Here is a 16,129-nt window from a genome sequence, read left to right on the forward strand (position 1 = left end):
ACTTCCTCTTTGACCCATGGGACTTTTAGAATGTGATATTTAATTTCAAAATATTTGGAGATTTCACAGATAATCTGGTAATGATTTCTAGCTTAGTTTCATTATAGTCAAAAAATACAGACATATTCCTGAAAAATCACCTGTAAAGTGGAAGTATGAAAATCAAAATCAGTTTTCTGAAGGTGAGAAAGAAGTGAAGATAAGTCTTCCAGCATCCTTTCCTCTAAGGGATATTAACAGCATTCTGTTCTCTCTAAAGCCCACCTCAAAAATCAAGAGACTTGTTATTTTCCCTACTACCCTTCCAAAAAAATAAGTAAATAAAAGGAAGAAAAAGAAGATTTCACACAGATCATCTCATTTGATTTTTACAACTCTATAAAACAAATGACAGACATCTTCTACAAGGAAAATGAAGCTCAAAGGAGTAACTCGCCTTACAGGTTGGCCATGTCTCATTACTCTTGAATTATTCCTTCAACATAAAGCAATGTAGATAATAAATCTCAAAATAATTCAAAACCTCATTTTAGCCACTATTGGAATCAACACCACCTCAGTTCAGAGTAAGTTGTAGTAAAATCCAACTAGGTTTAAGTTTTATCATCCTGACTGCTCATATCCATTCATTATTAACAAAAATCAAATAATAAAGAACTGGTTAAACCCCAGGAAATAAAAAGCAAATGGGAAAATATGTAGGAAGGAAAAATGAGAGCCCAGTTTAATAAGTCATAAACTATACAGCCATATTTGTTTCTCACACAAAAATTAATATGAAATGAATATATCAAGTTACGTTTCTTCTCTTTCAGATTCTTGAACTGTTGATTAGGATCTAAGCCTCTAAAATATTATCTGCTGTTAATATTTACAAGTTAAAATATATTAATATATAATATTTTGAAATATTAGAATATTTTATAGTATTCTATTTCAAATTAAAATTCTGAACTATAATGTTACAGAAATTAAATGGCTTTAAGGATAAGAGGCACACATTCTTACCGTATAACTGTTGACTTACGGGCTGCAGAAATTCCCCTCAGGTAGCATCACCACTTTGGCTCAGATATCAATAGTAAAGCAATCAAAATTAAAACTGAAAAAAAAATTAAATAACAGTAAGTAAAATGCATTCAAGTCTTCAAGAAAGTCTTAAATTCAAATTTCACATTTCAACAATTTCATCAAGGGAGTTCTAGTCCCTGAACTAGTTTTTTTAATTAGTTTAAGCAAGGAGCTAATAAGGTATGTGAATTCCTGTATAATTCCAACTCCCTATCCTGGAATAAGCTCTGAAATTAACTGCAAGAAATCATAGTAAATAGCTAAGGGGCAGCAAAACAAAAAGCCAAGTATGTTACCGGTATATTCAACTGAACTGCTCAGTTCATAGATTCAACACACATATATTTAAGGTTTTCTTAGTGCCCACAATGAACAGAACATTGATGATTCACACAAGAACTCTGTCAGACAAGAGCAGCGGTATCAATTTTTCACATAAAAATATTAAATTCAGGGGTGCGTCAATTTAAATACAGGTGGCACAGTCGGTTGAGCGCGGGCTCTTGGTTTTGGCTCAGGTCATGATCTCAGGGTCATGGGATTGAGCCCTGCATCAGGCTCTGAGCTCCACATGGAGTCTGCTTAAGATTCTCTTTCCCCCTCCCCCTACCCCACACCCCCCCAAAATACACAAATAAATCTTTTTAAAAATCTATTTAAATTCAATAAAAATCCTGGTGATCCCTTTATGTTTTTAATAATAATTTTTTTATTATGTTATGTTAGTCACCATATAGTACATCCCTAGTTTTTGATGCAATGTTCCATGATTCATTACTTGCGTATAACACCCAGTGCACCACGCAATACGTGCCCTCCTTAATACCCATCACCGGCCTATCCCAGCCCCCCACCCCCCTCCCCTCTGAAGCCCTCAGTTTGTTTCCCAGAGTCCGTGATCCCTTTATAAATACTTTAATAGAACGTATGTGGATAAAACAGTAACAAAGATTTAATACTTGCTGAATCTACCCTAAAAAGTGTTTCCAGAATAACTGATATTCATACCAGCAAGACTGTAAAGCAATCTGATATTGTTTATCAATGTTCTGGAGCTAGGCGGTACCAGAAAGTATGATAGAGTTTCCTACCCGGAGTTATGGTTTACTTAGAAAGAATACTCAGAAGAAAAATTTGGTGAATATTATTTATGCATTCAGCAAAACTTTACCAAGCATCTTGTGTGAATAAGTCCCCCATTGTTAAGGCAACAATGCAGACACAAAAATGAATAAGAAAATGCCTGCTCATCAAAACTCACAGTCCTGTGATGGTGACGAATGCCTGCCAATAATTATAATACAATAAGGGAGCTGTATGACAGCAAGAGCGAGGCAGTGGAGTGGGATCTATCAAACAGCTTCTTGCAGGACAAAGAGTAGGGAGGAATGAGGCCAGGCAAAGGCCGTGCAGGCACAGGAAAGGAGCAGTGTGCAATTTCCGAATGGGAAAGCAACTCTGAGTCTACTAAAAGGATTCTCTGGATATGCATGAATTATATGCAGGCCGGTGGATGAGAACCTACACAGTTAAGACTGTCACTACAATTTTGAAAAGAGGGAAAAAAACAGATCATTCAATGATCCTCTAATTTATACACGTCCCACTAGTTTGCTTATTTAAAATTAAAAGCAGCACATAATTTTCTTCCCCTTCCTTAGGAGCAGCTGTACAGCCTGCTCTTGATTATGTAAAGTAAAAGAGAAGAGTGAGTTTTTCCTAAGTAATTTGCATTAGTGATCACCTTATTTCCAAACACAGAGAATTAGCCCTAGGTTTTTGATTATCCAGACCAAATTTTACCTCTACCAGATCACCTTATTTGCATGATTCTGAAAGTAACTAGCACTATACATTTCATGGTTCTGTCTAGCTAACTGTGAAGGAAAGGGTCTGACATGTGTGTTTTCTGGATGACCATTTGTGTTTAGCAATCACGTGTTAATTCTTCCTTCGGGAAATACAACTGTGAGTCTTCCCATTTGCCTGAAATGCTATGTACTATTAATTTGTTAATAGCTATCACTTGGTGAATGCTTTACTCAGGATTAAACACAGTGTTCACACATGGTCACATACATTTTAACTTAACCTTCACAACACAGGTAATGCACAGCTAATATCTATCTCCATCGAAAAATGAAGAAACCGAGGGCCAGAAGGGGACATGCCCAGGATGACACAGCTTGGAAGAAGCAGGGTCAGGACAGGTCTGTCTGGCTGCGGTCACTCTTCTGCACTGTTGTATTAGATGGCCTTCTTTTGGACATGGGCACACGCATTTTTCTCTCCTGCTCTGCTGCTACCATGTCTTACTTAAGTTGGGAACCAGAAAAGTCTTGAAGAATCAACTAGACTTTGTGAGTGTGTTGCTTAATTTTACAGGGTAGAGCTTATCTTTAACTCCTTGGAAGCTACAGTTTAAGGCTATTAAGTGTGAGACCCAGCACCTCTACTTAGAGGTGTCAGGGAAACACATTTATATGCAACACCAGAATTGAAATTCTACTTATGTCCCATGGTTAAGCTCTAGGTGGTACTGAAAAAGCTTTTCCGTGGCCGTGGTCTAAGAGCTCAGCTGCCCTGTAATTTCTTACCAACGGCCCTGCATCCATGATGCTCCCCCAGCATGAAGGCCACCTTCTCGCTTCCACACATCCCAGTTGTGCCTAGCCTTCAGAACGCAACCTAGTACAGCCTCCTCCCCCCACCCATTCAGCTCTCTAGCTGCTCAATAAACACTTATTTATTGTGTCATGTGTCGGGCACTGTGTGTGTGTCCCCACCCTGGAAGATCAAAGCCCAATCCTACAAGTCCAACAACCTCTTGGTCCACCAGAAGAAAACTGTACAAACAAGGAATGCGCATCCAGTGTGATAAAGGTGTATACACGGTATTAAGAGAGCACAAGGGAGGGAGCAAAGACATCACAGCCCTGGTAACACGGGTGCCTTAATTCAGAGGACAGAGGATGATGACCTAAAATAAGACGGGAGAATTTTTTAAAGGGAACAAACCTGACCGACAGAGGTGCTGGGTGACGAAGTGGATGGGATGCTAGGATGTCTCTCGGCAGACAGTCAAGGACCACTAAGGCAGCACTGTCTGGCAATGATGGGTGTGTTTTGTAGATGAACACCATCCAAATGTCAGCCTCCAGCCACACAGAGCACTTGACTGAGCACATGAAAGGTGGCTAGTGTGGCTGAAAAACTGAATTTTTCATTTTACTTCATTTTAATGAATGTTAATTTAAATAGCAACACATGGCTAGCAGCTACTGTACTGAACAGTGCAGCTCTTAACAATTCAGGTTTGAGATACTGAGTTGAGGGGTTATTACCAGTATCTGGGGAAAGGAATACCAAGAGAAAGATATATGAACACTCAGATATTTGTTGAATAGATGAATGAACAAGCCAATGAACAGAGAAACAAACTGGATGATCTTTAAGGACTCCTCCCTTTAAAATTCCATTCAGGAGCACCTGGGTGGCTCAGTGGATTAAGCATCTGCCTTTGTCTCAGGTCATGATCCAGGGTCCTGAGACTGAGCCCAGCACTGGGCTCCCTGTTCGATGGGGAGTCTGCTTCTCCCTCTTCCCCTGCCTTGCTCATACTCTCTTGCTCTCTCAAATAAATAAAATCTTAAAAAATAAATAAATAAAATAAAATTCCATTCAAAGAGGTACTTATCCCTGCTCCTTCAGGTTTTGAATACTGCTTTCAATATGATGGCATCGAAATGTCCTCATGCTGTGTCTAGACCTCAGTCTAATTCTTAAAATACCACTGAATTAAAATTCCTTTTGCTATGTGGTGTAAAAAGAAAGAAAAGAAAAAATGGTATCATGAAATTATTGCAAGGAATAATCAGAGACCAAGGATAATCAAGCCAAGGTAAGTAACTAGTAAAATGTGTCCAAACACATTTATGGATGAGGACCAAACAGCTTATGATGAGCTCAGGTCATTACAAATATATTACAGACCATTCACCTCTTAAGCAGTTCAGCTGATGTTCAATTTACATTCCTCTATATTCTGCTGAAAGAAATGACTGAATTTAATCTCACGAAACACCTAATTTTGTTCTACAGAGCATTTTAAAAGGTCAATGATAATAAAGTTGTCCCTAGTAATATACCCTTTTATCTTAGTTATCCACAACATCCAAGTCAATATGAGATAAATAACTCTGTGACAGGAGAACGTTAAACCTGAGAACAGGTTGTGTCCCAATGACTCACTGTTAATCTGCCAATGTTATCCTAATCTGATTGTACTAGGCTTTGTTTACTATTTTGGTCCTTGCCATTCCCCTACAGCTTCCAAACTCTAGTTTTCCAGAAAGGAGAAGCTGCCATGTATTACAACACCCATGCGAGTTCCAGAGAGCTTTGCTCTGCTGCACTTTCCAAGGCTACCCTGTTAACCAGACTCAAATTCTAAACTCCTCCCTCCCCAGGTCGTCAGTGTTCTTAACTATTCGCATATAAAGTTCTATTTACAAGACTGTTAGGCACATTAGAATCTGTAGTCTCGGTTAGCTTCAGAGAAACAGATCTCTTCAGAATGTCTAATATGAATGCTTTTAGCTAGAATCGTCTAAAAACACGGCAAAACAGCAGTCTTGTGTTTCCCCTCCTTGGCCTCTCAGGGTGGATACCTGTGCTCCAATTCCTAATGCTGGAACAGTCAGTCCTACATCTCTGAAATCAGAGGCGGCAGGGACACACTTAGCTGGCCCCACAATTCAATTCGATGTATGAGTGAGTTCTTTTGTAGAAGGTAAAACAAAAATGCTAAGTAATAAGACAAGGTCTTGGCCTCCGGAAAGCTTTATCTGGTAGGAAAGAGTAAATAAATACAAAAAGTATGAAACAAGTCTCAGAACAGATATTGCTATGAGTAAAACAGAAATAACTGCAGCTAGCTGACATTCACTGGTCACCTATGTGTATCACACTCTTAGCCAGGTTCGCGTTCATGTATTTATTTTTTTTTTTTTGAAGATTTTATTTATTTATTTGACAGAGATAGAGACAGCCAGCGAGAGAGGGAACACAAGCAGGCGGAGTGGGAGAGGAAGAAGCAGGCTCATAGCAGAAGAGCCTGATGTGGGGACTCGATCCCACAACGCCGGGACCACGCCCTGAGCCGAAGGCAGACGCTTAACCGCTGTGCCACCCAGGTGCCCCGCGTTCATGTATTTAATAATTAATAAAACCACATTATGAGTGCAAATGAAAAATTCTCCCAGTTTTGAGTAATCTGTTCATTAAAAAGAACTTTTCCCAGACCTTAATTCAAGGGTCATAAAACAATATTTTCTTCCCCTTAACTTAATGAACAGTGTAACTACCTAGGTAAAATCCGAGGAATGAACGATCAATTCCTGACAGGACTTTTGCAGAGATCCACAGCTGGTCCACACCTCCGGGCTAACAATGGTCCAAGAATCGAATAGGCCAGATAAAGATCTGGGTCATGTCAACCACTCATCCATCCTTTCAAACACTTACTATCCTACTACACATGAGAAATACAACCATGAGTCAGACAAAGGTGAGCCTATATACAGAAATACACTGCACCGCAAGTTCAAAAGTGCTAAGTGGCAACACGCGGCAAGAGAAGAGAAGGTTAGTACCGGCTGTAATAAACAGGAAAGGACTTCTAATCTTCATGGGGCTCAAAATGACACCAAGAGACTGGTTACTATCTTCTGAGATGCACAGAATATACAAAGTTAATATAAAGATACATGCTCTATCATCACTTCAATATTAGGACATCAGGAGGAAGTCAGGGTCGGGAGCTGCTCATTAAATGAAAAGCGTGTATCTGCCCGCCCGTCTCCAGGGAAGTTATGAGAAACTCATGGGCAAGTGTGAGAAGGGGTCCAGAGATCCACCGCCCCCAGGCAGCACAGAGCTCTTCTCCACCCTCTCCCTGTACCCACCTGTCTGAACACTGTTCAGGGAGAGGGAAGCCGTGAGTTTAGAATCCCACTCCTTAAGAAACACTATTTGAAATAAGGCTTTCTTTATATTCAGTTAAAGCCTACATCTTTATTACTGCAAACCAATGCTCTGTTCTGCTCCCTGAAGTCAAGCAGAATCTACCACGCCCTCACTGCTGCACATATCCATGTATCTGAAGGCAGAATTAGATGTTCCCGTCCCTCCAGCCTTTCCCAGGTGCTCTCTGGCCTGTCCTCCAGGAGGTGCAGTGCTCAGAACGACATGGACCAGATGTGGCCCGAGGGAAGCAGCAAGCCCTGCCCATCGACGCTGCCAGCCTGCAGGTTTGTTCCACTGGTTCTCTCTTCTGGGAGCTAACGCCACACTTGGCACACTCCCCCTTAGAACACTCCTCTCTGCCCCACCACTCTGGAGTAGGATCCCCAGACTGCCCTTCTGCAGAGCGGCCTCCAGCCTTTCTCCCAAGCTGTAATCATGCCCTGCATTTCTCTGCACCTGCCTCTCCCTGCTCGCTGGCCCTCCTAGTGAGCGGACTGCAAAGCACTGTTCAGCTTCCCCAGGGCATCCACTTTCCCCTTCTCTGTGCCCACCAACCAAAGGGGCAGTACCGAATGCCACAGTGCGGTGGGCTCTCAAGCCACAATTGAGCTCCCACCGACTTCCCTAACTTAACTTACACACTCCAACATGCCAGACGGGTTATTGAAGCCTACGTTTCCTGAACCACAAAAATGAGACTGTGGGAGTTCTGTGAGCTAATCCACGGGACACTCCGGGCCTTGCCCGTGATAAGCAATAAAGAGCACCAATCACTGCTGTTACTACTTACTACTTCTCCACCACCACCATTAATTATAACCGTCCTGTCCACCAGGGCCCTTCAAAGGGCTGGGAGGGTCACCTGCATCCTTATACCCTCGTGACTTCACAGAGACTCGAGTTCCCAACAACCGCTGGAGAAAGCAAATAGTGAGTGAACACATGAGCACACGAGAACCTAAAACCAAGATGATCGAAGAAGTTCAGATTTAGTTCTATTCTTAAACTTGCCTACTTATTCATTATCACAGCAATGCACTGAGCTGCTAAGAGATCAAAGAATTTAGAGGCTGAAATGTTCAGAAATTCATAGTAAATGGAATCCATTTTCAAAGGAAAAATGGATTATCTAGTTGTATGGTGTTTCTGCCTACTGAAAACGTTGAGGTTTTTGTCTGTTTGTTTGATGTTTTTAAAGTTCATGGCAGAGAGGTCTGGCCCTGGGCAGCCACCCGTGAGCCCTAACACTTTTGACACCTAACTCCACTGTTCACTATAAGAATTTTTTTCATTTTCATTTTCATTTTCATTTTTTAAATTCCTAGTACCTAGCTCAGTGCTTGGCCCACAGCCCACACTCAAAAAACATCTGCCAAATAAGTGAATTTTCTTGAATGCCTAGGTTAAAAAAAAAAAAAAAATCACATTGCCTCTTCCTGACCTACTTCAACCTGGGTAGTTGGACCTGCCTTGTATCTGGTGACCTTGTATTGGCCCCATGGGTCACCACTTTAAGTGCTGGGCTTCACCCAAGCAAAGAGCAGGAGAATTTGGGTCAACAGAACACTCGTTTCAATTTAGCCGAACGGTTAATGAGCTTTTGTGCAAGGGGCATAAAGAGATAAATAACTTGCTCAAGATAAAATAAGGCTTCCAGCTTGAGGAAAGATTGCTGACTACGACAAAGTTTTTTAAATGCTGTTTAGCAACATTATGGAACAATCTACAACCATTAAATACAAATGTGGAGTGGTACCAATTGGCACCATCAGGCAGTTTCTTTCACGACACTCAGAGACAGCCTGAGAGTGCAGGAAAGAAAGGAGCAGGCAGGACAGATGCAGGAGAGTGGTCCCAGTGGGAGAGTGAGCTGACCAACAGGAAGGCTGGGGAAAACAGGGTGAGGCCACGGGGTCCCTGAAGATTTGTTCCAGAATTCTGCAGACAACAAGAGATACAACACACTTGCCCATTAAGACATCCCAGAATCCCAGAATTTTTAAAACTTCCTTTCTTAAAAGTGGGACACTGTGTCCTTGGCTGATGTTCTGGCACTTTTCCTGTTGCTTGTGACCCCAAAAAGATGACAAACCAATGATTCTGGGGAGGCCCCTGAACATAATAGCTTCAAAGTTGAAAGAGATCCAATTCAAGATTTTCTTGCCTAAACGATGTTATATTTTTCTCTGCTTTAATTACTGAATCCTGTAATTGGAATTCATCACTGATTCAAAGAGATGCTAAAAATAGTCTGCTTCAGAATGCAGAATGAGAAGCATCGTGTAATTTTGCTACTAAATGGCCTTCTATTTTTTTCATAGCTCAGTAACTTAGTCTTGAAATAGATTTCCTCTTTTTATTAACCAAAAACGTAAAACACTTCGGATACACATTAAACATTAATTTTCAATACTAATTATCCTTTCTAAGTTTATAAGTGAAATCTCAGACATATACTAACCTTGCTTAAAAACAGTTCCTTGACCTTTTCCCTTTACATTTAATCATGACCTTCATGAAACACCTCTGATTGAAGAGTACAATCTCATTTACATGTGATAAATGAATTAAAACAAAGCCCTTATCCCACAGGCTCTCCACTGCAAATGGCAATTTGAACCCACTGTGCCACTTACAAAGGGCTTTCTCGCATGAATCATCTCATTTAATCTCCACAACTATCCTAACACAAACAGGAAAGGCAGGAATTACTTTAATTATCTTATGAATTAGGAAGCTAGCTCAAAGACTGAAATGGCACTTGAAGTTGGAGGAGACGCTCACACCCATTCTCCTCACCTTCACTCCCACCTTGTATTCCAAACGCAGCTCCTTCAAAGACACACTCTGCGGGCCTCCACCGGGTTTTCTGGACCCCCCAGCCCAGCCAGGTCACCGCTTCCCCACAACTCCAACAGAGCTCATGATAAGTACCACCCAGGTGCTACCCAACACATCTGCTTCCCATTGTGGTTTGCCTTGGGATGCCCAATGCTCTGTCTTCTCAACTCAATGAGAAGCCCCGTGAGGATAAAAACTGAATCTCATATTTCTTAATGTCTAGAATCATGTATATAACAGGCAGACAATGAATTCTTTTGTATGATGCCACCTATCAAAGAACCATCAAATAGACAAATGTCTCTCTTTTCCTAACTTTCCAACTATGGCATTGCTCTTTGCTTTGGCTCTGCCTTCCCAGCTGCAACTCGGTGAGAAATTCCTGGAAGCCATTACCAGGCCATCATAAATTAAAAAAAAAAAAAGAGAGGTTTTCTTAACAATGATTAAAGTTGCTTTACTCTTTAAGTGGTCTGAGTCTCTTCTGTTCTCCTGTACCTATTGAGCACCTGTGAACCTGACTCACTGGTTACCTGTGTTTTTATTTCCTTGATTCCGATATTCACCTGCTTTCCGTTCATGCCAGGCCTCACATCTTTAACTTCCAGCTCCACCTTAGCTCTGCTGACCCTGACTTTGTCACCCATCCTCACATCAATCACCATCCACTGCTACCACGGATCCCTACACAGGGACCTGCTGGCCTGCCATGAGCATCAGAAGAGGGACAGTGCCTTGTTTTTGATCTTTGGCTTATAGCTGGAGTTCTGCATGTCCGTACAATTTCAAGAGAAAGATAAATGTAACACAGGTAGCAGCGGCAGCTGCTTTTAGCTCCCCATGACTCTATATCCTTCCTCTTCAAGCTCACATGAAACATTTGGACAACCATACAGTCAGCAGTCAACATCCTGTTGGAAACCAAACACATCAAAACCAAATCAGGGTTACCATTTGGTTTCATGAAACATGCTGAATCTTAAATTTGGACAAAGAGAATTGTTACAGAAACGCACAGAAGTTCTTAGGAAATCTGTGCGTTATCGGATGGAAACAGCAGATGTAAGCACTGCATTGCAGAGACTTTTTTTTTTCATTGCCATGACGATTTTTACATATTCTAAAATAAAAATCTATTTCAAAGCTAGCTATGTAATACTAAGCCTGACATAAAGATTTCATGTGCCATTCAACAAGTACCTTCATCTATTTGTTTTCCCCCTTGAGGATAAATTATAGTACCAGCCAATATAACAAATGGGTCCATAAACTTCTACCCCCAGGGGACCCTGTGTTCAAAGAAGACTGACAAACATAGCAGTAACATTTTATGGCGCATCTACACTCAATCCCCTTGAGCCTCTAGTCAAACCCTAATGTCCCCTGTATCTAAAGTAATCAGGGAGTTGAATGGCTCACCACCAGACTACAAGAATACCGCAGCTTGTGACAGAAGACAAACGCAAGGGGGAAAAAAAGCATCACCACCCAGAAATAAATATAAAATTGCAGTACCCAGACAGTAACTTATTGCCACTGAAAATATTCAGCATTAAGTTCTGTCTGCTCTTAATTAGTGGCATCCAATATGATCTTGGAGAAAACATTTTCTGAGGACCAGCAGATGCACGATCAAGGGGAGAGAACAGAGATGTGAGCACCGGAGACTGACACTCCATGCCTGGATCTACCACCAGAAGCTACAGACTCTGGGAAAGTTATTACTGTCTGGGCCTCAGTTTCCCCATCTGTAAAATAAGGCCCACAGCCCCCTCCCTTAGAGTGTAAACAAGACGAAAGGATGAGCCATGTTGTCAAAGAACACAGCAAGGAGGCAGAGATGTTTAATTAGCAGTAGCTACTACACAAAGCTAAACTCACACTTGTTGTGCACTTGTCATGCACTGGTCATCAAACAAGGAGGCGGAAGCACCCCCGCCACAAATGGGCAGCGTTACTTAGGCCGCTATGGCAAAGGAGAAATGGAAACACCATGGCATTTGTGAATGCAGAGGACATGCCACTTTCTCATTCTCTTTAAGTGACTGTAGTTAATACCCACCTGTCTGCAAATGACAAAGCAGATGCTTGTGGCAAGTGGCCAATGTACAGGACATCGTGCCCCACCCAGTTCTTGTCTGATTTCGCAAGTAAAGACGATGGCCAATTTACCCACTGAAAGCAAGGGCATGGAAAAGTGGATATTCCAAACAGGAGGTATTTTGATATTTGAAATCCCCATGTTTATTTTACTTAACAAAAGCTCCTTTACTTTTGTAGTTTTTGGTTAAGTTTGAATTCTGCCTGAAATGCTAGCTGAATCTGTCAACCCTGAAGTCGTGAAGATGTCAAGATCCAGATTCTGTTCTGTTCTCTCCACCACCCACCATAATCCCGAATAGTTGACATCACCTTTCTCTCCAAATTGAGAAAAGCCCACTCTTCCAAAGACAGACTTCAAGTCTAAAGAGCCTTTCGGCACAGAGGTCCTTATTAAGTGACTGACTCTACATATAAAGTAAACTGAGGGAATTAAAGTGGCAACAACCTATTCAGGGATTGTCAGCAGACTTGAAATCAAAAATGCACTCTAGCAAGTTTCATGTCCAATTTTATCTTCTCCCTTCACAGCTACAGACAAAAATGAAATTCCATGGAAATTTACTAAAATAAATACTACATAATCCGGATACTTCCATTCTATAACGGTATCAATTTTCCTGTGTTACAAATACACGAAATTAAATACTATTTTTTATCAATCTCAATGCCTAAAATAAATAGCCCTTAAATCTTCCTAACGAAGTAGCCAAAATTCACTGAAGGCAAATTAATGAGTAACTGAACCCAAAACTACTGAAAAGACATTGTAATTAAATAAACAAAACCATGCGATTTCAACATATCATGGCCCTTCCTTACTACGTAACATACGAACTCAAGAATTTTCAACCTAAAAGACCTGCATATTGATAGCCTCTGCCCTGCCACCAAGAAAGCTATCGCCACCACTACATAGCACCTTCCTGCAACAATTAAGGAAAGGAAGGCAGACAGAAGCGGGAAGGCGGGAAGAGATTTGCAGAGGACAGACTGACAAGATTCACTGCAGCGGCGGCACCGGTGGTCCCGCTTCTTCGCTGAGGTCCTAAGCGATGCAGCAGGTGCTCCGGCTCCTCTTCTGCTGACGACCTGAACACAAGGGGATTAAATTCATGCGAAAAGGTGCTGAGAACATCTGGCCTCCAATACTAACCACCCAACAAAACAAAGAAAATCCCAGCTCCAGTAAACACTGTGAGATTTCTTATTTAAAACATCAGGATTTGTATTATGAATTCTCTGCTGGGCTAAAATGTTAACCAGGATTGTATCACATAAGGGCATTTAGAAAGGGAAAAAAAGAAGCATGCTAGCTGACATTTACTGAGCCTGAAAGGCCAAGCCAGGCACGCTGCTCAAGCGCTTTACGTGCTTATTTATATCTTTCACTTGATCCTCATAACGACGCTCTGAAGGTGGTAGCATGATCCCCATTTTACAGGTGAGGAAACCAGGCAACAGAGAGGAGATTGGCCCAAGATCACACAATACATAACGGGTTGAGATTCCAACCTAAAAAGTCTCTGCTTCCAGAGACTATGCTTCTTAACCACTGTCCACCTCCTTTCATTTGAGATTAAGAATGTCACCGTAAAGAAAAAACTCAGGAAATGGAAAGCTATCAAATTTCCATCCCACTCACCACTATGCACTCCACTATTAAAGGTAAATCTCTTTCAAATCTCTTTCTACAGCAATCCTACGTAAGCGATTCAAGCTCTGGGAAGTCTTCTATGGACTTCTTCATTCAGTACATCACTTAATCCTTAGAGACCCACAAGCAGGCAGAGGTAGGTATTATAAACCCCAATTAACAAATGAGTACCCTTCAGAGAGTAGGTAAAACTGAACATTACCAGAAGCTTCTAAGTGGCAAAGGCAAGGTTAAACTCCCAGTCCATTTATAGTAGATGATGCCTTCCTCTGTCTAAATGAATTGAATCTCGTGGAATAACTGTAACTTCCATTCTATAACTTACAGAGATGGCTCCCTCCAGGACTTATCAAGGAAGCGTTCTTCCTGAAGGCTCCTGCTGGGCTCTAGATGGTGCAAGGAGAGGAGGGGGGTGTGTATGTGGGGGGGGAATAGTTACTCTAACAGGAGCAACAGGAGAGTTGTCTGCACAAAGGCAATGAGAGCTCTGAGAATTTAAAAGGAGGAGCTGCTCCCAAAATACATAACCGGCTCTAGTTCTTTAGGGCAATGATCCACGAAGTGCAGGGCACCAATGGGCAGGGGGGAATGGAGACACAAAATGACTGAATAGGGAGAGAGAAAGGAAATCAAACTTTACTCACAGTTAACATATGTAAGACATCATGTCTTCCTGTGGACAACAGGTCAGCAGTCATGTGTCATACAACGTATCATAGGAGCTAAGGGAAGGCTGCCCCAGGATGGGCCACTTTGACATGAACATTACTTTGACTTAAAAGTAATCAAAACCTAGCAGATGGGGGGAAAGCTCTCTGCCTTCGCCTCAACTGCCTAAATTTACTTTGAAAGGAGAGCCTGTACCAGGAAGAGAGCTATTAACAGAGACTCCTCTTTACCTAAGAAACTGATCTGCACAATAGGGAAATCTTTGTTTTTCCAAACATCTCTTCTCACCTTCCTGCTAATGGCCTTCCTCCCCTTTGTATCCTCAGGCCCTACCCTCTCCTTAGCTCACAGAAGCTTCGCACTGCCTCACTGTCTTTGAAATTTCCTGTCTGTGTGGATTCCCCTTCTGTGTGCTATTGGATTTGATTTTTCTCCTGTTAATCTGACTCATGCCAATTTGATTCTAAATCCATCTAGAAGGATCTCAAAGGGCAGAGGAAAGTCTTCCTCCCCGACAGTATAAAATTATCCTATAAGGAAAGCAGGGTCCTGGCTCTTAGAGCTACCAGCAGGCTTAACATTCTGCAGTTTCGGGGGGCCAAGGCAAGTGGCATTACAAACCATTTTAACCAGTTTCAATGAAACTAGTTCTCACAAAATGTAAGAGGAGTTTTAAAAAAAGAGATTCCTTAAACAACAGAAGGATTAAACACTGATAATACAAGAATAAGCTAACAAGAAAATGGTGAAGTTGACCCTCTTGTCAGCTAGATGAATTAAATACGGTCATAATCTAAACAAATCTACAAGAAATTAATTTAAATTTTTTTCAAAGTCATCAAAGTAATGAACTGAAATACACTTATATACACTATCACAGGCTCCCTATCTCCCTGGACACAGAGCCACAGGAAGAAAAGAGAGCTGAGAAACTTCCTCTAAAAAAACAGTAGGGCAGGGGTGCCTGGGTGGCTCAGCTGGTTAAGTGTCTGACTCTTGGTTTCAGCTCAGGCCATGATCTCAGGGTCGCGAGATTGATCCCCATGTGGGGCTCCATACTGGGCATGGAGCCTGCTTAAGATTCTCTCTCTCCGTCCCTCTGCTCTCTCTCGCGCTCTCATTTAAAAAAAAAAAAAAGTTAAAAAACAGTAGGGCAGAGAGATCTCTTGAGGAGAAGAAAGCCACAGACTGTAAAGCAAAGAAAACTCATTACTGTCCCCAAAACTAGAACAAGCTATAAAAGTAAGAGAGACTTCCCTCATTGTTTAGAAAGTTGGAAGCCTAGCTCTAAAACAGAGATCTCCAAGGTTTTACTGGGATCATTCTGAAGTTCTACTGAAAACAAAGTCCTAATCCCATTCTCAAAATATTTGAAGATAATGATGAACTGAATCTAACTCTTGCTACAGCGAAGTCCAGGCCCAGCCCATTCCCCCACATTAGCAGCATGACCAAAAAAGGGACAAGCCCTTTCCGGGGGGGGGGGGGGGTAGATATTCACCAGTCTTTACTGTTTGTTACACATAATGAGCAGTACACAATAAAATTATGGAACAAGAGGAGAACATGATTCATTAAAAAAAAATAGTCATACAATTTATATCTCTACAAACCCATATATAACCCTGATGTTGCAATCAGCAGACATAACTATGTTAAATGTACTACAGAATCTTGTGGGAAAGATGAACAGATGAACATGAACAGGGAAGGATTTCAGCAGAATAAAACAGAAACTGAACAGCTGAACAGAAAAGCTGGAAA

The 16,129-nt window shown here is 41.5% G+C and overlaps 1 protein-coding gene across 3 annotated transcripts in view; it reads right to left on the bottom strand.

Annotated features, from left to right (window-relative positions):
• WASF3 (WASP family member 3) overlaps window positions 1-16,129 on the bottom strand; it is a 124,126-nt gene that overhangs the window by 66,578 nt on the left and 41,419 nt on the right. For all 3 annotated transcript variants that reach the window (XM_045797070.2, XM_045797069.2, XM_087865227.1), the window contains exon 2: window positions 1,009-1,102. The gene's annotated coding sequence lies outside the window, so the exon portion shown is untranslated. The remainder of the gene's footprint in view (window positions 1-1,008; window positions 1,103-16,129) is intronic.

Source organism: Ursus americanus, chromosome 10 (assembly GCF_024610735.1).
Source record: "Ursus americanus isolate L20-20 chromosome 10, mUrsAme1.1.p, whole genome shotgun sequence".
Taxonomy (NCBI): Eukaryota; Metazoa; Chordata; class Mammalia; order Carnivora; family Ursidae; genus Ursus; species Ursus americanus.